We start from the raw sequence: 22923 nt of genomic DNA, 5'->3' as shown, positions 1-22923 counted from the left end.
TGCTTATTATTATTATTATTATTATTACAACTGTCCTGATACCAATGATGTCCTGCAACACTTGGCCACCAATGTGAGCACGTGAGAGGCTCGGTCCCCCACTTACAGCTCTTACTACACACAGCAAACATCCACCCCTTTCACTGACTGACGGTACATTCAAGGTCTCCACGGGCAGTAGCAACATCGACCATCACAAAGTCACATGTGCAAAAGGCAGAGCATTGGTGCTCTGTTGTCATGGACTCCAAGCATGTCGCCTTCGGATACACCAATATGACCACTGGCTGGAAACACCGTAAGTCCTGGGGCCCACCGTTCCTTGCAGTGATGCGGATTGAATCATTGGCCATGTGACTGGGCTCCCAAGTGTGCTCAGCTCTTCCTATAGGACAGAATGCCACAAAGCCCCGGTCCTTTGATCCCAGAGCTGGCCTATTGGATGAGCGCCTCCTATCCCAGGTCATTTCACCCCTTAAAATAAAATCTGAGGTAGGTAAGCAGTTCAAGAATAACAAAGCTTTGGGGAACCCCAAGGTTTTAGTCTCCTCCCAAGCACCAGCAGTAAAGCTCACTAAATCCTCTCCTATGCCATCGTAGCCTCACCTAAACTCGTCCAAGGCCCCACCTAGCCACCAAGGAGGCTCCTCAGATCATCTGAGGTCCTGTGAGGCCTTCTCTGACCCAGGTTGGTGTATTGACCGGCATGGCTTTCTTCAGGTCTTGTGCAGGTAACGGCAGCTGTTAGGAGAACATGGGTGCTGTGCCCGCACCATTGTTGGAATGATGCGTTGCAGCACTCCTTCTGACCCTCTGGCTCCTGCACTCTTCCCAGTGTGCTCCTGAGCCTCAGGTAGAGAGGTTGTGTTATAGATGCCCCCTTTGGGGAAAGGCACTGCACACTCAGGTAGTCTGTGGATATGAAGAGCCGTGGCTCTCTCCATCAGCCTGTTTACATCATTGATGCAGGATGAGACTCTGTGCATAAGGATGAAGGGAAAGGAGGCAGTCGGGTGTTGTATCAGTTTAGCAAAATGGTAGTAGTGTGTTCACCTCCTCACTACTCGATGTATGCCCTCTCCAGCCAGGGGTGTTGAGGTAGTACCAGAAATTGCAATACCAGAAATGAGTCACCTCCCACTGAGCAGGCCTTAGGTTCGCCTGTTAGGCACTGATATTCTGTTGGTTGCACGCGAGAGATTGGCGGCACTGTTGCTCAGCGGGGCATGGTTGAATCAGCAGCATTTACAGCTGGGCAGGCCTATAAGTGATCTTCCTTCCCCAGATGTTCTCCCAACCCCTTATAATACTCTGAAAGCCAGTCATCAGAGAGGAGACACCCGAGTCAGCACAGCTTGATCTGTCTGAGTTCTGTGACTGAGGTGTGTGGTGACCATAGCAATAGAGTCTTACCTTCAAGTTCTAGCAACCAAGGGTAGCAGCAATAGCCTGGGGCACTTTCAGAATCTCTGAGGTGACTTCTCCCACTCATCTAGTAACTGGAGGGGAGGATCCTGGCCTATTTGTGTGATCTTCTGTGGCTTCTGGGTAGGAAAGCAACATTATCCCTTTCTGTGAGGGAAGATAAAAATATTAAGAGTTCTCTATAAAACAATGTATGCTGCTACCGGTGTATGCTGCTATACACTGGTATCCGAATACATCTTGGGTTTACAGTGTCTCTTGGATCACAGACTGTATGGTTATTTTTTGGTGTTACCAAGGAAACAGAGACTGGAGTCACTATCCCCCCTCCCCCCCCCCCAGTGTCTAGAGCATGGGGAATCTTTGTAAAGTGAATGGAAAGAACTACTGTGGAAGAAATTGTGCTGCTATAGCAAAATACCTGAGGCTGAGCAGTTAATAAACAACATCCATTTATTTCCCACAGTTCTGGAGGCTGAGCCGTCTGTGATCAAGGCATCCCCACACTAGGGCTTGGGCTCTGGGATTCCAAGATCAACATACCGAGTGCTGTTTCCTACGGAGGAAGGAATAACATGTCCTCGAGTGGCACAAGACAGAGGTCAAGGGGGACACACACACACACACACACCGCTTCAAGCATTCAGCATGGGGACCCAGCCCTCTCCAGGAAGCTCTCTCTGCTTGTATTTACTGATGTAGCCAGAGTCTCCACTACTGTTACACTGAGATGACATTTCCACCAAAACTTCAGATGGGACACCAACATTCAAGTTAGCACAGGATAGAAACATGGTTTCTGTTTGGCAAAATGGATGCAGTTAAGTAGCTCAGTGGTATGGATAAAGAGTGACATCACATCACATAATGGCAGGTGTAATGGCTCACAGTTTCACCCTCTGCCCCGGGTGAAAGGCCAATGGAGAAAGGCAAACTTCCTGTTTGAGGCCAGCAAGTTCCAAGCCAGCCAAGGCTATACAGCAAGACCCTGTCTCAAACACTATTATTGCTGCTGCTACTACTACTACTACTACTACTACTTTATTTTTATTTTTATTTATATGTGTCATGTTCAGGTTCAAAGATAAGTGTTGCTAAAATATATTTCTCAACTTCCACAGCAATCTTAGGATAATTTATCTGTTGAGCCCAAATCTGTCTGAGGGATCGGTTTCACAGCTTCATCAAATGTCCCAAGGTCCATTTCTCATTGACTGACCCAGGTTTACATCCCTGAAGAACCATGAACTGAATCCAAAGCAGGGTGCTACCATCCCCAGCGCTGGGCTGTCTTCAGTGAGCTTTGTGTGTAGATTCTGTAAACATGGGCTTGGGAGCCACCAAGGGTTCAGTAGACTCCAGGCACTCAGATCTAGACTCCCATGTCAGCCAGCCATGCCGGCAGCCTGTACCTCTGCTCTTTATCTGTTCTGTGCCTCACAAGCCACTGTGATGGCCCTAAAGAGAAGGAACGGAGGTGGCAGGGCCACATGGGTGGACATGGCCTCTAAGACTGAGAGTGGCCCAGCTGTTGACCAGTCTGAGCTTCAACTCCTCTCCTCTACAGTGGGTACCACTCACTGGGATGCTGCGCTCGTGACCGGGAGCTCAGGCACGTGACTAGAAGTGTCAGGCACAGAGGATTTGTTACTTCCTGTATTTGTTCCCTCGTCACCTACCTGACTTGGGATGTGCTCTCTTTCCCAGCTGACATCACACCATGGCTTTTGCACACGTACATGTGAACTCCTGACAGGCCGTCCTCCATCCTTCTGGCTGGACTGGAAGCTGGGCAGAGGAAGGGCACTGGCTCATTGTCAGTATCTGACACTAGATGAAGAGTTTGGTCACAGTCTCAGAGCCGAGAGAGTATGGTGGGCAGCGAGGCTCACAGAGGCTCCCGTACAGAGCCACAGCGCTTCCCTAAAGGAAAGGGTTTAGTGATGGGGCTCAAGGGGAGCAGGGCTCTTAAGGGAAAAGGATGCAGATGCAATGGAGGGTGTGGCTGAAAGCATAATTTGAGTCAAGGCTGGTGTGTGCTTAGATGTGGCCAGGAAGCCTCTGGGTTGGTCTTCAGAAACCAGAGGTGGCTGAGATGAGCCCGACTGACTGAACCACTAATGCTGTCGCCCCAAGTGTGCTTTGTCCCCAATATCCGGACAGATTCTAACCCAGCACAGGCAGCTTACTGGTCACCAGCACTGACCCCATGTGCTTTCTCTGTGAGCTGGGCTGGTCCATGGTGTCACCTGCTGTCTAAAGGATCCCCAGTGACTTTGATCATTCCAAAGAATCTAGAATAGAGAGATTGGGTTTGCAGTTCTGAGTTGTGGAGGAGAGATGCCACTCTCAGGGACACGGTGCTCCCCAGCCCACCTCTGGTGTCACAGGGAAGCGAGACAAACAGCAGGTCTCCAAGAATGCTCCAGAGCATCTCCCCAGGCAGCAGTGAGCTCTACAGGCCCCTGGGAGGAGCATTGGGACAGAGCAGGACCTGGTGGCCGGTATGCTTTCTCTTCTCTCCAGAGGGGAGAAAAGGCAGTCAGTACCTTCTGCACATGTCAACATATGGAAAGGTCTGGGCACCAGGTAGAAGGCTGGCACCAGCTACCTCACACAGGAGCTAGAACCACTGAGGCAGAAAACTACAATTTCCTTTCGTGCTTTGCCAGAGGCAAGCCGCACAAGTTAAAATAATTACCTGTGAATGACTGTGTATGTTTCTGTCATCTAATTAGGTAATCTGCCCAGGTGTTTAGCACCAAGCTCATGGTGCTTTAATTGGAAAAAAGTTAAGGACAGAAACTAATTAGCAGCCATAATCCAAACCAGAAGTCTAATGATATTAACTACGAGTCACCATGGCTATCAAGAGCATAGCTGTGTTCTCTCACTCTCAAGACAGAGGTCTAAGTGTTTTTAAACTTTTAAATACTGACCAACAGTCAACCACCAATACCAGGCAACTTTGATCCACAGGATCAAGGGGGTGTAAAGCATTGGGAACTCGAGGCAATGCAGAACTGTAACGGAGTGACCCTCCATGCACGCCTCCTTCTCCTGTGCGTTTGCGTGAGTGTGTGTGTGTGTGTGTGTGTGTGTGTGTGTGGTTGTACCTGTACATATGTGTGAATGTGGAGGTTAAGGATGACCCTGAGTGTCCCGAGGAGCCTGCCACTTTGCTCTTTAGAACAAGGTCTCTCTCTGGCCTGGATGGGCAGAGGTCCCCAGGATCCTCTCCGAGTGCCTTTTCCAGCTTTTGCTTTTGTGCTGTGGGTTCTGGGGACCAAACTCCAGTTGCTTGAGCTTGCGAGGCACAAACTTTACCAACTGAGCTGTCTCCGTTTCCTCAACACCCCATTGTTTGATTCATTCATTCATTTCTTCAGTTACGCATTTATTGTGCATTCACGTTTGTGTATTCCTACATGCCACAGCTCAGAGACCAGTGGTCCCTCAGTAGTCCATGGTCTCCTTTTTAGGGCAGTGTCTCTCTTGCTCTGGGCCCCAGGCCCCGGCTCGATGGCCTTCGAGCTTCTGTCCAGTTCTGTTTCTGCCTCATATCTCAGGGGAGAGCTGGGGTTACAGATGAGCCAATGCTTCTGGGTTTTTACTTCAGATCCAGGGATCAACTCAGACAGTGAGGTTTACACAGCCACCATGGCTACCTGAAGGGCCGCCTCCCTTCCTGTCCGCTCCCCTCCCCCATTCTGAAGAGAGGGCGCTGCCATGTAGCTCAGTCTGCTCTTGGACTCACTATGTATCTCAGGCTGACTTCAAACTCTTGATCCCCCTGCTTCAGCCTCCCAGAGAACTGGGACTAGGGGTCTGTGCCCCCCACATCAGGCTCCAGGCTGGGTGGGAAGCAAGACATGATTAAATATCATCTTAGGTAGGTTCTGTTCATTCTCTTCTTGGACAGGATCCACAGGAACCTGAAACTTCGCAACGAAGCTAATGGGGTTTTTATCACCTGAAACATCTTCTGCCATATCCCTAGAGTCATTCCAGCTTTCCTTTCAAAGTAGAAAAAAAATAAAGGCTGTCTCTCTCTCTCTCTCTCTCTCTCTCTCTCTCTCTCTCTCTCTCTCTCTCTCTCTCTGTCTCTCTCTCTCATACACACACACACACATACCCTAATCCCAAGATGGCTGCCAAATGGTTGGGTAACAAATCCAAGCGCCTCGTGTTCTTACGGGAGACTTTTCTGCTTGGACCTCTGGTTCTAGAACCTTCCATTTCTGTGGCATTTGTTTCAGAAAACTGGGCAGCAGGAGAACAGGGAGAGAACAGAGCACGCACAGCACCGCCCGGCCGTGTACTGTTACTCATTCCTGTAAACTGGCGTTAGACGGTTTTAGCTCTCTGGCAATCTGACATTTTAAAGGACTAATTGGCTGGATGTGAAAGTAGATTCTGGAAAGCAGAATTAGGTTTCAGAGAAAGACAGAAAGATACTCTCCATCGAGGACCAGGAAACTCAGAGTGTGCTATTTAACCCTTCTCTCCCCGGCTAGCTCCAGCTTCGTCAATGTGGCCTCAAGGTCAGGGTCAACTCACTTAAATCTCAGCCTCACAAGTAAACGATCTTCACTTGTTATTTTGAGCTCCAATTCACCTCTGATTTTCTATTCCTTATCCCCTGCTTTCTCTATTTCTCCTCAACTCCCTCAAAAATAAGACAAAACAAATGTTTAAACAAAACTTCTCAAAGGGGGGGAAACATAGCATTTGCATAAACGAGTATCTTTCATCCAAAGGAAAAAAATAGTAACTGGAGAGAAAAAATTATTTATGTTCCCTGCCCTAGAATGTAAAGGGACTCTGCCTCATGAGGACATCCCTGTGTCCCCAGGACTGGGCCCAGAGCGTCTGTGGCTTGGAAACCGGAGGAGTAAATAAACCCCGTGTGTGTGTGTGTGTGTGTGTGTGTGTGTGTATGTGTATGTGTGTGTGTGTGTGTGTGTGCAATGCTCCCCGCAGCTGCTTCGAGATGGTCTGGTTTGTTTACGTATTTTCCCTTACTCTCTTTGTTTGACACTAGGCTTTTGCTAGCTAGCTATCAAACGTTGCTCATGTTTAAGGGTAAAAATAATGGGGTCATTATGGGCCTATTCTGGAGAAACAGGCCAGAGAGACCCACAGCGGACTCGCCGCAGCTGTCGGGAGCCACCGCCAGCCCCTGGGGAGTTTGCTTATTTCTCTATCACACAATCCCACCTTGATACCAGGGACAAAAACACACCCACTGCATTTGAGCCCTGTGCTAAGAATAATTGTCACCAATATTGATTGGCCCTTGGGGACTCTGCTGAATTTAAAAACTGCAGACTGTGAAATCCCAGCTGGGGTAGCCTCCCTGAGATTGGGGCTTATTTGTGACATGTTCCTATGTTTAAACTTATCTGTGAAAACTGTGAAATTAATAACCTCCCGTTGAGTACAATATGCTCGCCCGCCCTGCCGCAGCGCACGGCTATTTTTGTTCTTATTGTTTTCGGGCTGGCCCCAGTCTCCGCCCTGGAAACTGAAAACGAAGCCTGAGCATATTTGTTACCTGGCGTCTTCCGTTCCCATGGCTTTCGGAGGTGGTGCGAAAGCGATGGGGAGAGAGGGGGGCAGTCTCTCCTCCTTTTGTGGACCTTGGTTTTCAAGCTGGTTTGGGACCTAAAGGGTCCCAATGCGCAGCCTCTGCCTTGGGTGTGAACTGATTTCGGCTGTCAGCCGTTCTGCCGCCGTCTGAGGAGGTTTCAAGCTTAACAGCTTTCATTTTGGACTCAAACCAGAGAGGGAAGTGTGCTAACGTGGGCTGCAAAGTTCACCCATGCCAGAGATAAAAATTCCAAACGTGCACGCGCTGAGAGCAGTCACAGCTGAAAGAGAGATGCTAACCCCGCCCAGGCTCGGTCTTTAGGACGGGTGCTTTTAAGGCACACACCCAAATGTGCCTTTCTGCTGAAGGAACTTCCGGAATCCTGGGCAGATTCCCTGGCCTGATCAAAAAAGGCAATTTCAATTCTGTTTCCTGTGCGCCCCAAAGTTTCTTTGTGAGGGGCGTTGGTGTCACGGCCAGGTCCTTTCTTTCAAAAGCTCTCTTTCCTTCCTGTCTGCCCTGGTTCCCCCTCCCTCGCAATAATTTTAAAAACCAAACCATCCTCCCCTGCAAAAGTGATATGCTTTTAAAGATGTATAAGAAGAAAAGAGCAGTAAGGTAAACAGTAACCAGCCCCATATTTTGCCGCCTCTAATTTTTATTTCCTCTGGCTTATCTCCATGCTGAAAATCTGCAGTGGAGTGTACAATTAGAATTGCTAACAAGAATTGCAACCAGGTTTTTGGAGGGGTTTATTTTGTTATTTTGGGGGGGGGTGTTTTGTTTTGTTTTAATACAGCTGCTAAAAATAAATGCCAGGCTTATATCTCTCACATGTAAATTACACACACAATTCCCCTTGTATCTTAAAGTGGAAACTCAATAAGCAAACAAAACATAATGTCGTCATTTACATTCACCTTTATATTTTATGCTTAAAGAATTCACTTTCCTGCCCAGTTCTTTCAGGAACACCTCCTGAAACCTCCTAGGGAGTTATTCAAATACAGCTGCTTTGGTTTCTTGCTAGTTTGTACTTTGAAAAGAGGAATTATTAATATGATTCCTTAATAGTATCGCTGAGCATTTTACTTTATTGGGAAAAGTTTTCAATTAGCATTAATTGCACCTCAGATACACCTCGTTGGCTACAATACTGCCACTGCGCAAAACTAAGCATTTCTCTGTATCATTGTCTGAGGTTCCTAAGGCAGCGCGTCCGTGATATAAATATGAATCATAAGTAACGAACGAGAGCATATGTAGGATTAACAACTGCAAGTACAATGTACCTATAATTTGTTTTATTACCCAAAATTTCAAAATAGTCTTTAAATTTTTGGCCCCACTATTTGAGCAGATGTGCTTCTGTCAGACCAGAGCAGAGAAGAAAGGCAGTCCGAAGTCTCTGCTTGAGTCACAAGTGAATTTATATAACAACTTAGTGTGTCTTCCAAAAGTCTGACTTGCGTTTTTGCAGAAAATAAGTCCTAAGAAATAAAGGGCATGGCATGCCTGGGAGCAAAGTCAGAGGCCTGGATAGTGTAGGACCGAGGTGGGAATGTTTCGTCTTGAGATTTGAGAACAGCATGGTGACTCCGGTTAACAACAGTGTGTTCTACCTTGAAGTTTGCTGAGAAAGTGTAACTTAGGAAAGCCCCAGCCTCCCAAAAAAATTTCACATAAAAGAAAAAATGGTAACTCATGAGGTGATATGTTTGTTAATTGGATCGATTAGAAATGTGCATGTGAATCAGCATATTCCACATTTCTATACCTGAAGGATATGTAATTTTTGTCAATTATTCTTTGATAAAGAGGAAGAGGTTTTTAAAAAAAATAATGAAAAATAAACTGTTCTAAAACTCAAATGGGGGTGGTGTGTGTGTGTTGTTATTGTTTGTTTAGGGGTGTGGTGGGGGTTTTTGCTGTTATTTTTGTTTGGTGCGTTATTGTTTAGTTTTGTGTTTTAGGCAAGATCTCACTCCATAGACCAGGCTGCTCTGGACTCACTGCATAGCCTAGGTTAGCAAGGAGGCCAGGGTGACCCTCCTACACTGCCTGGCCTCTGGAGTCCTGGGATTACAGGTGTGAGCCACACCCCAGGCCAGAGAACTGTCTGAAGCTGTGAATTCAGTGTTGACTTGTGTGGGGTTTTTTTTTTCCTGCAGAAATTATTTTCTTACCCTAAAAAAAAGGGGGGGGCACACTTTTGCTGCTGGGACTACAGCTGTCACAACAAGCTAGTGACCTCCGCTACCACCAGTGCCACAGAAGGAGGTCCCCAGACATCAAAGAGGACAGGGGATCCCTAAAGCCAGCTGAAACAGCCTCCCACTGGGGCATCTTGTTTGTGGTCACCTCTTGCTTTGGGTGTCACTGGTGTTTGTAATGCACCACTCCAGGGCTTTGAGAGCAGAAGGGAAAATGGCCGACTTACCTACAGGGAGATCTTAGTGACACCCCAGTTAAAAGCCATCATTTCTCTAATCAGAAAACACAAAGCCCTTGTGTTCTAGAGCATTCTTTCAAGCCTGGGCACTACAACCAGAAAAGACACCCTAGACACACGGCTTCCCAGGGTGCAACATGGGGATCCTCACCGAGCGCTGGAGGTCCTCCCTGCTGTGTTTGTTAACCAGAAAGGGCTTGTTAGGGTTATTTACTTAGGATATGGTTATCAAGTATAGAAAGTGGGCACACAGGAGCAGAATCTAGACATCTCCCATGGAGAAAGGTACCAACACCACGGGTAACCACTGGCTCCGAGCCACTCCCTCCTGTAGCCACCAAGAAGGGGGAAGAAATGGGTTTTCCTTCGAAGCCATACCCATTGTAGTGGCCTAGTGCAGGAGCCCTGATCACACAGGAGTTCACCAGATAAAATAAGCATGCCTATTTAATTCCAGATAAACAGTGACTTTCTTAGTATAAATTACTTGCCCAGTGCTGCATTGGACGTACTCACAAAACATATTTCAGAAAGCACCAAATCTGACAAATCTCCCTTAGCACTGAAGGAAAACAATATAAGAACTGTAAAAAAACACCTCAGTGGGACGAGCACGGGGCTGAGGCGATGGGGTGTGGCCAGCATCTCCAGAAAGGTTCTCAGTACAACACAGGTGCAAGTGTGACCTGGGATTCTCTAAGGCAGCCCCACCGGCTGCATTCTGACCCCTCCACCAAGAGAAAGCAGAGCTGTTCCTAACTCCCCAGTGCACGCCAAATAAAATCCACTTATTCTGGAAGTCCTAGTTTGCGCTCTATAGATATGAGAAAACACCATGACCAAAGGCAGCTCAGAGAGGAAAAGAATGTGTTTAGCTTATGCGCCACCATCACACTCTGTCACTGAGGGAGGCCAGAGCCGGAACTGGAGGCAGAACTGGGGCAGGAGCTGATGCAGAGGCTGTGGACAGTGCTGCTTACCGGCTTGCTTCCCCTGGCTTTCTTAGCCTGCTTCCCTACAGAATCCAAGACCACCAGCCAAGGGCCACAGTGCCTACAGTGAGCTGGGCCCTCTCACATCGGTCGCTAATTAAGAAAATACCCTACGAACTTGTCCACAGGCCAATGTGGCAGAGGCAGTGTCTGAGGCGTCCTCCCCCCAGTCGACTCCAGCTTGTGTCAAGTTGACCCAAACTAACAAGTACATCGGAGTAAAAGCCCCATAAAAGACGGTGAGTTCTGATTCGGCACTTATCCGTGCAGTTGTGCTGCCCATTCCCAGTGGGCCTCACTGTGTGAAGCGCAGAGGGCTTAGGGCCTTAGGCCTGCTACCCGTGGGCCCCTCCTAAAGCTCGCATGTCACCTTATATGTGAGTGCTTACACAGAGTTTTTAAGTATTTGACTTTACCTACATTTTAAGGATGATGATACCGTGTCTCATACCATCCATAGTGATTATTTTTCTTCATTCAAATGTGTGAAAATATGTAGATTATCCATTAAAGCACAAATATATCAACATTCTACTTCTAATAAATTGTAGCTTGAACCTGGCTTGTAATTGAGAATAATAGGCATTTTAATATAGGCAAGGAATTCAACAACTTAACTACTTTGAAATATCACCAATGTGTCAAGTTGGTGTGTGTGTGTGTGTGTGTGTGTGAGAGAGAGAGAGAGAGAGAGAGAGAGAGAGAATCAGAATAAACAGAATAAACCCTTACTGTAGGGAATATTTGTGTGTGCAGAGAATGTATGCAGCAGGACGCCTATGTCTAGCTTTGCCTCTGTTGGGAACCTGTTGTGTGACCTTGCGCAAGCAAGCATGTTTCTTTTGTGCTTTTTAATCTCTGGGTCCCGGTCCCGCCTTGATAACTCCACCACCTGTTGCCCACACATAACACCGCAACTTCCTCCCTTTTCCTTGAGAAACAGCGCCACCTTCTGGCTATAGTGGTCATAACATCTGCTCATGGAAAAATCTGACTAATGTCCTAGAGCTGTCTACATGACACAAGACAGCCATTGGGAAGACAGAACCTCAACTGAGGAGAGGGTCAAGTGAGTGATAACTAACCACCCCTGGGCAGGTAGACCTGGGTTGTATAAGAAAGCAAGCCGAGCAAGCCATGGGGAGCAAGCCAGGAAGGCCACCATGGCCTTCAGATCCTGACTCCATCCCTGCCTTGAGTGCCTGCCTTTGGAACCCCTGATGACGGAGTGTATCCGATAAGCTAAATAAACATTCCCTCACCAAGATACTTTTGGTGGTCCTGTTAACTATGGCAACAGGATGAGTCCAAAGTTACACAACAATGTTTTATTGAAATATTGCCTCATTTCCTTGGGAGCGAATTTCCAACACTTTTCAACAACAGGGACCTGGCGCACAGGCCTGGCCGCAGCAGAGCTGAGGCAAGCTTGCACAGGCCACCTAGAGATGCCCCTCCTCCGCAGACGGGGCAGGAGCAGCCGAAGAGCCCAGGGCTTCGCTCTCCACAGTGTTGCCATCAGCACTCGGGAGGCAGAGCTGGGCGGTGAGCTCCACGGCCTCTCTGAAGTAAGATGGACACACAGAAAACAGCCTTGTCTTTGCCAGCCGCGTGCGGCAGCCATGCCAAGTCACTGGCTAATGCTGTGTGACGTGGGCATTTGTAACTAGGTGCTGCTGAAACTGAGGGCTGACACCTCCTGCACAGAGAACACACACAACTCCCCCTTCGATGATGCCCCAAACTCATAGACTTACTTGCTTAGGGAAGGGAACTCGTGGAATCCATGGGGAAGTGTCCAATATGAAAATGACATCATTTCCTGCTCATCAGCAAAGACAGAAGGCAGCAAGCTTCTCTTGTCCATGCTGGAGGGTCTGAGGGTCTCAGGACGTCGGTTCCACATTTGTGACCACACATACTTAGATAATCTGTGAAGGGGGCTTCTGGTCTTTGTTTCCTCTATTTCATTTTACATAATTCTGGCACACAAGTGTGAAATAACACACACAGACACACACACACATGAAGAACACATGGTGCTGGACCCCGGCATACTGCTGTACCAACCTGGCAAGCAAGAAGTGCTCACGGGTGCAATAGCAGTAGCACACCTGTCACGGGGTAACCAGCTACTCTGGGTGTATTTAAGGCCTGTTTCACAGAATGAAATTCAACATCTGCTACTGTAACCCTGGTCAAAGGTCCACGGCTAGAGAGGTCATGGGGGGAGCCTATTATTGTTATTTTACTAAATGTTCGTATTAGCAAATCGCCTTCTGAATATTTATGCTCATATCCATACTCAAAATAATGCTCTCAACATTGGTCAGAGAAACTTCGTTTTGCAGCAGTCAGTGGAGAGAGGCAATAAGGGCTCCCAGTGCTGAGAATAATCGATGGGTATTTAACGAGATCCTTAAACGAGGTCCTCAGATCCACCACCCCCTCCTCACACCAAGGCTCAGGGAACATCTCAAAAGAGAAGACAGGAAGATTGCAAGAGCCTGGGGTTGGGGAGGAGAACCGTAAAGTGCTGTCATCTAGACATGGCTGCCAGACTCGTCAACTTGCAACAGCTGCAGTTGCCTGTTACCTGACCTGTGTAAGATCGAGCCAGCCAAATCCCAGCACGCTCCCAGCACGCGGTGTCTAGGACACAGTTTCCATTGCAGCAATGAAACACTGTGACCCAGTACACGTGAGGTGGAAAGGTTTATCTGACTGAACTATCCTGAGCCACAGCCTTTAGAGAAGCTAAGGTAGTATCCTGGCTGGTTTTGTGGCAACTTGACACAGGCTGGAGTTATCACAGAGAAAGGAGCCTCCCTTGAGGAAATGCCTCCATGAGATCCAGCTGTGGGGCATTTTCTCAATTAGTGATCAAGGGTGGGAGGTTCCATGGTGGGTGGTGCCATCCCTGGGCTGGTAGTCTTGGATTCTTTAAGAAAGCAAGCTGAGCAAGTCAGGGGAAGCAAGCCAGTAAGAAACATCCCTCCATGGCCTCTGCATCAGCTCCTGCTTCCTGCCCTGCTTGAGTTCCAGTCCTGACTTCCTTTGGTGATGAACAGCAATGTGGAAGTGTAAGCAGAATAAACCCTTTCCTCCCCAATTTGCTTCTTGGTCATGATGTTTGTGCAGGAATAAAGACCCTGACTAAGCCTCACAGGCGCCTCAGATAATGGGGGGATACATCAAGAAAGCAGCCACATTCAGATCATCCCTAGCTCTAATCAAACCTTACTCACCTCTGGAACACCTCCTGCTGATATCCAGAATGTCATACCTCAGGCTGGTCAGGTCCAGGTTCAGGGAGTTACAGTGGGTGGCTCTTCATTTCCTGGCCAAACTCAAGTAGTTGCTAATGTGCCTCTTGGTTGCCAGGAAATATTACCTTGTACCAATCAATAGTGTCGATCTAGATCCTTTAGGTCTCTTGGGAAGTTCTCAGACGATGACTGCAGGCATTAATGCCGATGGGCATTTGATAAACACAGGACAAGCTGTGGATAGTTCAGAAAATTCAGAAAGGACCGGTGAGCGGGTCTCTCCTGATGTTAATGAAACTAACACTGATACAGATTTATTTGTGGCAACATCCTCATCACCACAGTTGCCTGTTACAATAGATAGTACAGGTGTGGTACAACAGAGCACATAGCTTGGCTACTACTAGCCGGCAAGCCCATTCTTCAGATCTTCAGGGAAATTATATCCAGTCGCCTGTTTCCAAAGAGACACAGGCTCAGAATATTCCAGTTTCTACAGACCAGCCTGTTGCACCTTATCTACAACCTCAAGATTTTCAAGGCAACCATTCAAGCAAAACCTTCAGTTGCAGCTGAATCCTGGAACCTTTCTAATCCAGGCACAGTGACCCCTTCTGGACAGATAACCCGGAGAACATTTCAAGTACTAGGGGTCTAGAACTTGCAGAATTTGTAAATACAGAATACCACTGCCCAGCAAATTACTTTGATACCTGTTCAGACACTCATGCTTGGTCAAATCGCAGCAGGCGGAGTCTTGACTTCCGCTGCAGTTTGTCTAAGCACTGGTCAGTTGCCAAATCTACAAAGTAAATTCTATAGATTCTACTGGCATACAGCTACATCCATGTAGTGGGAAAAAATTAGAATATAGTATGGTCCAGCCAGGCCTCTGCTCCAAGTCCCTCGGGTCTCTCTCTCCTGCCCAGCACCCACTCCTTCCAAGTATCTGGCAAAGCATGACTCTTAAACTTGAGTAGTCAACCAAATATATTTATGTATATGAAACTCCCAATTACCTAATGCCAAATTACAGTGATATATTTTTATTCCAATATTTCTAACCTCTCACCACCCCAGAAACACATCTGATGCCACCTGGATCTGAGTCTCCTCTGCTTCCTCCTGCAGCTCTCCAGCTCTCTCTCTCTCTCTCTCTCTCTCTCTCTCTCTCTCTCTCCCCCCCCCCCTTACTTCCCTTAGCTCCTCCTCCTCCTCTCTCCCCTCCAATCACCGGCTTCTCACTGCCTCAATGTGAATGGACAGGAAATACCTTGCATCACATCCAGGAGAGAATGCTGACAGTCCTGCAGATGTTGGGATCAAGGAAGAAGAACCTGATCGTGAAGAGAGGCATCTCAGTAGTGACTCTACACTGACGAGCAATGACCTAGCACGCCTACGAGTGCACACGGTAGATGAAGAAGAGCGTGCACAACATCAACAACATCAAGGAGAAAGACTTGGGAGGGTAGCGTGCATCTGTCCCAGCTGTAAAGGAGGCGGTGGGGGAGGTACAAATCTTGGGGGGAAAAAAGCAACACATTTGTCCTATACCAGGATGTGGTAACGGCTACGGGAAAACCTCACATCTGAGAGCACATCTGTCTTGGCGTTCTGGGCAGCAAGCACCCTTTTATTTAAATGTAACTGGATGTTCTGTGGTAAAAGATTTACGCGGAGTGATGACTTACAGAGGCACGGAAGAACACAATCAGGCGAGAAGAAGTTTTTTTGTCCTCTTGCCAAACATATTAAAACACATCAAAATAAAAAAGTCACCCGCTCTAGCAGTACAGTGCTAGCATCTGTGGAAGCAGAAAGAGATGATACCTTAATTACAACACTTATCCTCGCAAATATTCAACAGGGGTCTGTGTCGGGGATAGGAACTGTCAATACTTCTGTCACCAGCAATCAAGACATCCTTACCAACACTGAAATACCTTTATATCTTGTCCCAGTTTCTGGAAATGTGGAATGGAGTAAATATTACACAAATACTTATTCACTGTGGTTATTTTTATACAGAAGTGATAAGAGTATTGTTCCGAAGTTCTTAGATGTCTTTTTATTGATGTGCAAAAACTTTTGGATTCGGGCGGTGGTGGCTCATGCCTTTAATCCCAGCACTTGGGAGGCAGAGGCAGGCAGATTTCTGAGTTCAAGGCCAGCCTGGTCTACAGAGTGAGTTCCAGGACAGCCAGGACTACACAGAGAAACCCTGTCTCGAAAAAAAAAAAAATCAAAAAAAAAAAAACTTTTGGATTGACAGTAACTTGGTTATATATGACACTGAAATGTCTTCCTTTGTGTGGTATTCTGTAGTATATTAAAAATGGTAAAATTTGCATGGGTTTTGTAGGTACTTTTAAAATCTAGAAGAAATGAAATTTTACCAAATTATATAAAGAGAAAATTGTATTTAACAATGGTAGTCTAACCAAATGCATCAATCCTGTGTGGTTTAGTGTAAAACTGAGAAACTGTTGGTATTTATCTATTGTAAGAAAAGAAGGTTGGTGGGTGAAAGAAATCATGTTATAAATTTTTGTAATTTCCTTGATGACTGGAATTTTTATCATGCATAACTGACAAATCAAGTTTCCAAGCAAATGTTACACAGTGTAGACTTTACTTAGCTTATCAATTTGTCATTTTGAAGCTAATTGTTTTAATTAGGTTAACTGCACAATATTTTAAACATTACTCTTGTAAGATTCCAAAACCTATATTTTAGCATGGACCTTTAGGAGTAGTCACCTTTTAAATCCTGTTGAAAAGCCATGTTTAAGATTTAATTTGCCAAAATACTGTCTTGTTAATATTCTTTCAATAATAAATTTGGGCAATATAACCAATGTTTTTAAAATGCTTAAAATGTGTAGGTTGAAGCATTTGGGTGGTAAAATGTTCTAGTGAATTACCCCTTTTCCTGAAGTTTGGAGGAACAAAAATTAATAATAACATGTATTGCATCTTAGCAGAGATTTTTTTAAATCCAATATTGTTTCCAAAAAATGTCTGCCAGGGTCTTAAAAAGCCATCATTGTAAATTGCCAATAAAGTATAACATATGCAAACACAACAAAATCACTTCCACAGTGACGATACTCCAACCATATGAATATTAGTCATAGGAACTAGAAGCTTTATGGTATTTATTTAAGCTTTTTTTTTTTAATCTAGGCAGTCTGCACTTAAATAGCAACCATTTTCCTTTGTTTTTGTGCTTCTTACCTTAAAATTTTAAACATTTATGTGTATCCAATACAGTTAATTGAGAAATGTATGTTTTTATTATGCTGTGTTTTCTTTTTATTTTTTAATTATTGTTTATATTTTCAGTTAAAAATGTACAGAATAAAATTACATTGCTGGTCTTGTAAGAGCTCTACAATGTTCCTACATGTACCTACAACTACAGCAGTTCATCTATTTCAAAAAGTTGGATTCTGTTCATTCGTTACCTTTAAGACTGCCTGCTTGTTTAAACAGTGTATTTTAACAGTATGGTAGTTAATAAAACACTGCTTTCTTTTGAAAGAAAGAAAGAAAGAAAGAAGAGAGAGAGAGAGAGAGAGAGAGAGAGAGAGAAGAAAGAAAGAAAGAAAGAAAGAAAGAAAGAAAGAAAGAAAGAAAGAAAGAAAGAAAGAAAGAAAGAAAGAAAGAAAGAAAGAAAGAAAGAAAGAAAGAAAGAAATCCTGACTAAGACCCTGACTCACCCAGGGCAGGAGCCTGGAGCAGGAGCTGATGCAGAGACCATGAAGGATGCTGCTCACTGGCTTGCTCCTCATGGCTTGCTCAGCCTGCTTTCTTATAGAACCCAGGACCACAGCCCAGGGACGGTCCCGCCCAAATGGTCTGGGCCTTCCACATCAATCACTAAGAAGATTTCCCACAGGCTTGCCTTGCCTGCAGCCTGACTTAGGAGGACATTTGTTCAATTGCTCCTCCTAGATAACTTTAACTTGCCGTAAAGCTGGCCAGGACAGTGGGGTAGATGGTCTCCAGGTCCCAGTCTTTACTGAGGAGCTACTGACAGGTGACAGGCTGGAGGTGGGACAATCATTGTCTGTTGTGGTGTGGTGTGTTGTGGTTGTTGTCCCATGCCCTAATAGATGGTTCCACACCCATGCACGTATGTACAGTGCTAACTGGACCTGAGGGGTTAAAAAAAACCTAAAATTGGAAGTGGGAATAGTTGGGGGATTATGAAAAGAGTTGGAAACAGAAGAAATGGGAATAGATACGATCATATTTCATTATATAGCTGTATATGTGCTTTCATTTTCATAAAGTACATATATATATTATATGTATGCTTTATATAAACGTGTGTGTGTGTGTGTGTGTGTGTGTGTGTGTGTGTGTGTGTTGGCTAATTTTATGTCAATCTGAGAGTAATTTGGTAGGAGGAAACCTCAACTGAGAAAATGACCCCACCAGGCTGACCTGGAGGAAGCTTGTGGTGAATCTTCTTGGCTGATGGTAGAAGTGAGAGATCCCGGGCAGCCCACCACAGACCATCATCCTAGGACATATAAGAAAGCAGACCGAGCAAGCTACGAGAGCAAGCCAGCAAGCAGCACCCACCGTGGCCTCCGCACCTTGTTGGAGATCCTGCCCTGACTTTCCTTAGGGATGGACTGTAACGTAGAACTGAAAGCTAAAATAAACCCTGCCTCCTCCCCAGGCTGCTACTCTTCACGGTTTTATTACAGCAATAGAAGCCCTGGGACGTGTGTGTGTGTGTGTGTGTGTGTGTGTGTGTCTTTATATGTGTGTGTGAGTGTGTCTATATATATATATATGTATGTGTGTGCATATATATATTCATTCTACATACATAAAACAGAAACTTCATAAATTTAGATTATAGACACATCAGAGATGATAGCTAAATTAACCTGGGTCAAAGCCCTCTCAAAGAGACTGCTCACAATGTGGAAGTGCTGGAGACCTTTGTAGAGACAGGAAAAAGACCAGATTGAACAAGACACCAGGATGACCTGACTCTTTGGGGAAGGAGAAGTTAAGATATTGCATGTGAACCACAAGGCAGCTGCTAGAGGACAAAAATAATAACATATTGCGTAAGGCTGGCGATGAGGCTCCGTCGGTTAAGTGTGAACCTTGTATTCAATTCCCAGCTCCACACAAACCAGATGTGGCGGGCTGGCAACATACCACTGCAATCCCAGCGCTCGGTAGGCAGAGGCAGAAGGATCCAAAGTTCAAGGCCATTTTGGTCTTACAGGTCACCCAGGCTCCATGGGACCCTGTCTCTAAATGACAATGACAATTCTGACGACAGTGACAATATATCACATGGAGTGATAAATGTCTGGATTGCGTGCATTTTATGCTCACGGGGAAACATTACTCAAGGCTGGACGATTGCTAAAGGGCAGCTCATCCAGATCTCGGGAAGAAACTCTTGGTGGTGGTAGCCAGTTCTGCACATAATCAGAACGTGTGTGCCAGCTCTGTGCTGTCTCAGAAGCAGAGATGCAATGAGAAGAAGGAAGGGAGGAGAGATGCCCAGGTCACACCACAGCAACCACCATGGGTGAAGCGGAATAGAAAGCGGAACCATCCTCAGGGCGCACGGAATGAACGAGCCGCAAGCCCTACGCAGAGGCGGCTAAGCTGGCCCTGACTGCGACCGGAAGTTCCTTCTCAAACCCAGTAATGGTGGTGTTCAGTTCGCGTGGCCCGTTGTGAAGCCACCCGTGTGTCTCTATACCACTGGCCATTTCTCTTCCTTCTTTCCTTCTTCCTCTCTTCCTTCTCTACCTTCAACTAGCCACGCGTCCATTTTGCAGTGTCTGACCTGTAGGAGCCTAGGACAGCAGAGCATCAGTAGTAGTTATATTACGGTATGTGAAGTAAAAGTTAAGAAGCCGCCACTGCATACCGAGTGGCTCTGGTGTCAGAAAATCTACCACGCACTGCTCTCTGAAACTGCTTTCTCCTACTCTTGATGAGGTGTTCTCAGAAGGAAGGGGCTCCGGCATTTGAGACCATAGATTCACCCAACTACACAAGTCCTTGAAAATAGATGAGGTGTTAAACTGGATCCAAAGGATTTAAAAGGATCTGCATCCTTTCAGTCCATTCAGACCTCGAATACCTAGGGTCATCACTCTGTTCAGACGTAGCACATAGTAGGTATACAAGGAAAAGTGCAGTTGAGAAGGGTCTGTGAGCTCCAGCCCACTGTCATATCCCTGCATGTGGCATGATGGCCTTCTCAAATTCGTGTTCACTATGACAGCTGTGGAGTTAATGAGATATGCTGATCAAAAGCCGGGGTGTGCAGAGACAGTACCTGGACAGACAGTCCTGGGGCCGAGGCTGGACAGACTAACTCTTCATTGCTTCAGTCAGATTTGTCTTCTGCATCCAGGAAAGGGCATTCTTTGCTCTCTTTACAAAAATGTGCCACGCCTAACACAAACTGAGAGACAGAAAGAGGCCTTCTGTGAAGGTCGTTGGGACAGCTGGATCACTCGCACATCTAGAATCCAGCTGTGAGCGGTTCCCTCTCATCAGTGTTTACTAAAAAAAAAAAAAAAAAAAAAAAAAAAGATTAAAAAAAATGAAACCCAGAGAGGCTTGCCTAGCACTCGCCAAGAGACTATGTTTTCGTTTTCACCATAAGGCTTTGGAAAACAAATGGCTTGACTGCCCACTGCTCACACAAACAGTAAGAGGTTGGATCGAGGACAGCTTAACCTTCTATGTGAAGTGCACTAGAGTTTGGCTCCCAGCTTTGTCTGTGGCCTTCATGCCCGGCCCTGACCTTCAGGAACCCAGGAAGGTTACCTGGAATAAACCCCAGGCAGACAGCATTTCTGCTTGGAAACCCAGAGCTTACGGACTAACCCTTGGAGCAACAGACAAGGTTAAAGTCTGTAGTTTTACAAGAAGGTATTAGGAGAGTGGTCTTTTGTTTGTTTGTTTTTGGGAGGCTGTGTGGAGGTCAATGTCAGGTGACTTCCCTCAGCCACTCCTCTTCATACCTTTGAGACAGTGGTGACTCTAGAACGCAGTCATTTGGTTAGACTGCCCAGCCTGTGAGCTCCAGGGACCTGCGTCTCCTGCATCCCAGCACTGGGGCCACAGATGTGGACCACCAGCCAAGCTTTCCCAGGGATGCTGGGGCTCTGAACACCTCACGCTCCTGCAGAAACCGCTTCACGCCGCCCATCTCCCCAGCCCAGGCGTAATTTCTTTTCAAATACGTCCTGTCTGTGATTTGTTAAATTTGTCAATGCAGAACCCAGAGGAAGAGGAGCACTTGTATTTTAACACCTGATTGAAGATGAATGAATTACTGGGCCTGGTGGTACATATACCTTCAGGAGGATGTGAGTTTGAGGCCAGCCTGGTCTACATAGTAAGCTCCAGGCTACAAATACAAGCCTGTCTCCAAAAATAGAAGAAAAGGAAACGTAAAAATAATTCCATAAAAAATTCATATTGTTTATGCATGTCCCATAAAGAGTTCTGTAAGGAACATCTAAATACAGCCCCACCCTCCTTCTCCAGTTCTTACATTTCATTAGTTTTGAGTCAGTACCAGGAATGGCCAGCAGAGAGCACTGTTCCCTAATAGAAAAGGCACCGTGGGCCCCAGTAGATGATCATGGTGATTTTCCTAGGGCTGCCTTAACAAAGAGCCCCAGGCTGGATGGGTCCCACAACAAAAATTCTTTTGTTCACAATCTGGGGCTGAAACTCTAGAATTAATGCATGCACAGAACTGATTTCTCAACCTAAGGCCTCTTACTGGCTAGAAGCTGGAGTCTTCCCGCAACTTCACATGGTCCTTCTGTGTTCTGACCCGGAGCGACATTCAGTGGTTACCAGTCTTGGTTCAATTCCCTGCACCTACTCAGGGGTTAAACATTCTATAGTCCTGGTTCTAGGGGACCCAACGCCCTCCTTGAGCCTCCGTGGACATCAAGCATGGTCATGGTACACATCTACAGGCAAAACACACACGCACGTACCATCAAAATAAACAATTTTATTTAAAAGTCATACTAGAGCCCACACAAATAACCTCATTTAAGATTATATAGCCCCTTTCAAGATTATATATCCAAATAAGTTGTATTCTGAGAATATGGCAGATTGCAACATTAGCAGATGAATGGGAATCAACACATAGAAGCTTCTCTGTTCTCAGTGTGGCTGAGAACCTCTTAAAAGTCACAGACAGCACTGGGCGGTGGTGGGGCATGCCTTCAATCCCAGCACTTGGGAGGCAGAGGCAGGTGGATTACCAAGTTTGAGGCCAGCCTAGTCTACAATGTAAGTTCCAGGACAGCCATGGCTATACAGAGAAACCCTGTCTCGAAAAAACAAAACAAAAACAAAAACAAAAAAAGTCACAGACAGGCATCCCTAAGTCGTAATGGTTTGATTTCAAGGCAGTCTGGCACTGCAAGAAACCAAACCTGAGAGACTGTACTGCGGGTCTTGTTTTTGACTCTTCCTAGACTGTCAGTGTGTAGTCTAAGTCTCTCCATGATCCTGGACAGCGTTATCGACCACAGCTCCCAGTGAGCATGGTGGTCAAGGGGGAAGCCGCCAACTGCAAGGCTGGGTGTCCAATAGGATTAGCCACAGTCCACACACTTCCTTTCTGCTTCCTGTGTTTTCAACACATGATGAGCTTAGCAAAAAAGCAACTGCGTGTCTAAGCATTTTTGTAGTTTGGTTCCTTTTTGTATGGGTGTGGGGGGGTGTGGGGGTGTGGGTGTGTGTACTGGTATGTATAGCAGCCACAGGTCAACCTTGCTTGTTAGTTTTTGGGGTTTTTTGGGCAGCTGATTTCTTGGTTTGTTGGTAGAATCTCTCACTGGCCTCTGGTTCTCTAATTAGCCAAGGCTGGTTGGGCAGCAAGCCCATGAGATCCGCTCATCTGTGCCCTCACAGCACCAGAGTCACCTCTGCAAAGACAGCACTTGGCAGGCTAAGGTATCACCCAGACACATTTTTCTAGAATTATAGTGCCTGCGTGGTTTTGTGTCTTGCAATAATTCAAGGTGTACTGACTTTTTCAAACTATCAGTATCAGTATCAGTATCAGAGTTCCATCCCGTGTGTTTGGAGGGATGGGAAGTGAGATTTGGGCGCCCCGACTCCCCACAACCCCCCCTGCCTTGTGAGAGTTTG

At 46.2% G+C, this 22923-nt stretch overlaps 1 non-coding gene and 1 pseudogene across 1 annotated transcript; one reads left to right on the top strand and one right to left on the bottom strand.

The window, feature by feature from the left end:
• Window positions 1-240: 240 nt before the first annotated feature.
• LOC127666291 (transcription factor Sp3-like) lies at window positions 241-20966 on the top strand (annotated as a pseudogene).
• LOC127666431 (U4 spliceosomal RNA) lies at window positions 8054-8192 on the bottom strand. The gene has a single exon (XR_007973627.1). It is a non-coding gene; the product is annotated as a U4 spliceosomal RNA (small nuclear RNA).
• Window positions 20967-22923: the final 1957 nt, after the last annotated feature.

The sequence above is a fragment of the Apodemus sylvaticus genome, chromosome 15 (assembly GCF_947179515.1).
Source record: "Apodemus sylvaticus chromosome 15, mApoSyl1.1, whole genome shotgun sequence".
Lineage (NCBI taxonomy): Eukaryota > Metazoa > Chordata > Mammalia > Rodentia > Muridae > Apodemus > Apodemus sylvaticus.
Note: the sequence above shows the minus strand (reverse complement) of the source record. Positions and strands in the feature narration are given on the sequence as shown.